The 4,231-nt window shown below is 44.6% G+C and overlaps 1 pseudogene; it reads left to right on the top strand.

The window, feature by feature from the left end:
* The first annotated feature begins 2,400 nt into the window (after positions 1-2,400).
* LOC147425567 (uncharacterized) lies at positions 2,401-3,976 on the top strand (annotated as a pseudogene).
* Positions 3,977-4,231: the final 255 nt, after the last annotated feature.

Raw genomic sequence — 4,231 nt, 5'->3', positions numbered from 1 at the left:
CCAGGTCTATCTCACGGTCATGCATAAAAAACACATTAAACTACCAAGGCCTATCTCATGATCATGCATAAAAAAGCCTATATTTGCCATTTTAAGGCCCCACGGAACCTCAACAAGAGGGGCCACAAGGGCGTGCAAATTGGTCATCCAAAAATTTTGGATGGCCAATTTGCGCGCCCTTGTGGCCCCTCTTGTTGAGGGTCCTTGGGGCCTTAAAATGCCAAATAGATGCCAAGTAGTAGCATAAAAAAAACACTTGTACTTGCCATTTTAATGCCATAGAGACCCTCAACAAGATGGGCCACAAGGGCGTGCATACTGGCCATCCAAAAAATTTGGATGCCCAATTTGCACGCCCTTGTGGCCCATCCTGTTGAGGGTCCCTTGGGCATTAAAATGAGAAGTATATGATTTTTTTATGCATGGCCATGAGATAGAGCTGGGTAATTTAATGTGTTTATAGCAAACTCCCAACCCCCCCACTAGCAAATATCTAAACCCTGTATCATGCCATGCATTAAAAAAAAGCTTGTACTTGCCATTTTAAGGCCCCAAGGACCCTCAACAAGAGGGTCCACAAGGGCGCGAGATCGACCGTCCAAAACTTTTGGATGGCCAATTTGTGCGCCCTTATGGCCCCTCTTGTTGAGGGTCCCCTCTTGTATAGGCTTTTTTTATGCATGGCCATGAGATATAAGTGGGTAGTTTAATGTGTTCTGCGCACCCTTGTGGATCCTCTTGTTGAGGATCCGTGAGGATTTAAAATGACAAGTAGGGTCTTTGTTTTAATGTATGGCCATGAGATAGATGTGGAGTGCTTGATGTACGGAGTATTCACTATGTAAAATTTTCCTATATCATCTGCCTTCACCACAATGGATTGAAAGTAATCCTTATAGTCCTTACCTACCCTTCGCACTAAGGGGCACTGGAGCTTTAAGGAAGTCCAGACGGGGGGATCAAGGGCGTGGAAGTGGGGTGCCATGATTGATGCCATCAGGGCGCTACACGTGGCTAAAAAAAGTAAACTTGGACGTGGTTTGTTAAACGGGGGTGCTGAGAGGTAAACTCGGACGGGAGGGTGCCATGGACTGGAAACGTGGCACGAATGGGCTGAGGTGGAGTCCTAGGTGGCAAATGGTGTGCCAACAGGGCACGAGCCTCGTGCGGGGATCCCGTTTTCAAAATTTCCCTCTCGAGAATGCAGGGTAATCAGAGATTACATCAAGAATCAGTAATTGGAGGTGAGATGAGAGCAGGAGAAGGGGGTATCTGAGACAGTAATTAGATGAAGACTCTGTAGGTAATTGGAAGCTCAAAGGCAGCATGGATTTGAACCAGGTAGTGTGTGTGAGTGTGTGTGTGTGTGTGTGTGTGTGTGTGTGTGTTTGAGAGAGAGAGAGAGAGAGAGAGAGGGAGAGAGAGAGAGTGCAAGACCATGCATTCCGATCTCCTTCTTCCCAATAGGCCATGCCGATCTCCTTCTTCCCTCCTCCATCCCTGAGCTCTGATACCTATATAAGACCTAGGGAACTGTCATACTGGATCCACCGCCCTACCACCCTATGTATAGACCGTCTCCTAGCCCTAGCCATCATATGGATACCCATTCCACACTGGTCCAGTCCCAACCCCTAGGTCAGGTTCCTAACCCCCTAGGATTAGGATACTTGTCCTCACAATGAAAGACTCCTTGATGCTTTGTCCAGGTATAGGGCTGCCTGCACTTGAAATCTATTGGCCTAAAGGCTGCCTTTATAGAGGATTGGGCACTGTCACATTGTTCATGCATCTCATTTCCCTTTGACACATGACAATCATCTTGGAGTGGCTACCACTCTCAAGGCCGTCCAAAAGGATTGTTGCACAGACAAGAGACAACATGGGTTGCCTCTTGATTACATAAAAGACTCAATCACTGCATGTGGATGCTTACTAAAAGAGAAGATCATTGATCTTGATGTAGCTGCGATGCCTATTAGTAGCAGAACCGCAAATTGCCCAACCTCTTCAATCGAGACAACAATATCTCAAGTCGAGCAACAGTTTGACAAGAATCATGATAAAGCATCACACAGGCTGGTCCTTGTCAAATCTTCAAAGAGGCATAGAGCATATAAGTGGCTACAAGAATACATTTGCCATCAAGGTGGAAGCATAGATCGGAGAGGTGCAGATAAGCGGAGACAAAAAAAGTCAAAGAGGTGTGGGTGCCTATTTAGGCTGGTGGTTCAACACTGTTATGATAGTGATAGGGTGACTATTGCAATCCATGGCTATCACACCGGGCACATACATAGCTCACTTGCTGACCTTTACCACTTGCCGGTGCATTCAACTATAGTTGCATGCTGTATGGATGATTTGTTTTATGTTGGGATGTGCTGCCATGTCGCCAAAATGTTGATCTCCAAGGAAAGGTTTCACAAGGCAAATGCGTTTGAGCTGGATGGTGTAATCTACAGATTTTTTATGATACCAAAAGAGGTGCAAGTGTTGTTACATCAAATGCACACTCGTGGTACTTAGCTCTCCATTGGAAATTATAAGAAGCCTTTTCTCTACTGAGTTTTTGATAGCATTTGATCCAGCATTTCTTTTGACTATATGTAACTTTGTAGGTAGTGAATGGGGTGCGATGCTTGTAGAGACTCTATGTTTGCAAGAATTGAAGAAGGTAATACTACATTCTCAACTTCTTAAGCTAGATGGGTGACCATGCATCCTCAAGTATACTTCTTGTATGGACATGTAATCTTTGTATAGCCTTACAGTCCCCAAAACCCTGATGAGAACAAGCAGCCATTCATCCTCCTCATTCAAGCCAGGTGGATGCTACAAGTTGCTCTTCATTTCTCTCATTGGAACTCATGGACCATGCATAGCACTTTCAAGACAAAAATTTATGGTCTACCGCTCTATGGTGCAATCTTGCCAAACCAAAACGGCATAGGGATTCCGATATGGCTGATGTTATGAAGTAATGATGTGGGTAGCAGCCAGGAAAAGGTGTCCCTAGAGCTCACGTTCAAGATGATCTTTGCAAGGTTAGGTGACGTTCGGCCCACACAACCATTGTCATTGATAAGAGCCATCAAGAGCTCAAAGCTAGTCTCAAGGTTCTGGATCAAGATTCTTTTTGCTGGAGAGAAGATGAGGATGGAAGGCAGCAACAAGTCGCATGCAAAGTTTTGCTATGCTGGTTTCATGTCAAGAAGGCATGGGTTGAGAACCTCTTGCCCCAAGTAGGTCATTTCTTTAATGTGTTCTTTGTGTCAGCTCATGTCTACAAATTGACTGTCGTACTCACATGGCGTAGTTGTGCATAGGTCCCTAAGGACAAGCGCGATGATGTGTACAATCACATGTCAAAATTGATCGATGCATGCAACAAGCGAGGATATATTTGATGCAAGGTACGATGAGCTATTGTAGGTGTATGAGGCACATGAAAATATTCAACGATATGTATCTACTGACTGGTGTGGCAGCACATGTATGTGGCGAAGCCATTGGTGGCCAAGATTCGGTCGTCTATTTCAGCATGGAAATGTGTATACTACAAAATTGGTTGAGCGATTATGGCAATATGTCAAGCATACCTTGCTAAATGCACAGATAAACAGGTCTCTGTTGGTCTTGTTGAATGCGTTGATGGGAAATTCAGTGCATGGGACATATATTGGGGGAACGCTTCTCGAGTTATTCAAGCAAAAGCAGGAGATTGGTAAGAGCAGTTCTCTTTCGCTTGAGAGTATGCGCCTTTGATGTTGCCAAATGTTGAGCTCATGTTGTTTCAATTTAACAACGGTTCAGCTGATTCCAGGCGTTTAAGACGTTTTGGATCAAGCAAAAAACATATAGCCAAGCTAGCAGCATGCGAAAATGATTTGAGGCAGATCCAAGCACCCGCAAAGTGATAGAGGAAGGACACATGCGATTCAAAGTCCTTAGCACTACTTCAGCCTCAAACTAGTATCATGTGAGCATGCAATCTAGCTACTGCGATTGTGCGGATTGGGGATCAGAATGTAAGCATCTATATGGACTTCGATTGATAATTGAGAGGCACTTTCCTCATCTTCACAAAGTTATCCCCATCGTAGATAGCGTTCAAGGTTTGAGCCATGGGGACCTACAACCCATAGTTGGAGCAGGGGAAGAAAATATAGCACTAGAGCATGACAATTTAGATGTAGCTGAGATAGTTTTCAACAACATAGACAATGAG

The sequence above is a fragment of the Adiantum capillus-veneris genome, chromosome 25 (genome assembly GCF_014529385.1).
Source record: "Adiantum capillus-veneris isolate H3 chromosome 25, ASM1452938v2, whole genome shotgun sequence".
In the NCBI taxonomy this organism is placed as follows: domain Eukaryota; kingdom Viridiplantae; phylum Streptophyta; class Polypodiopsida; order Polypodiales; family Pteridaceae; genus Adiantum; species Adiantum capillus-veneris.
Note: the sequence above shows the minus strand (reverse complement) of the source record. Positions and strands in the feature narration are given on the sequence as shown.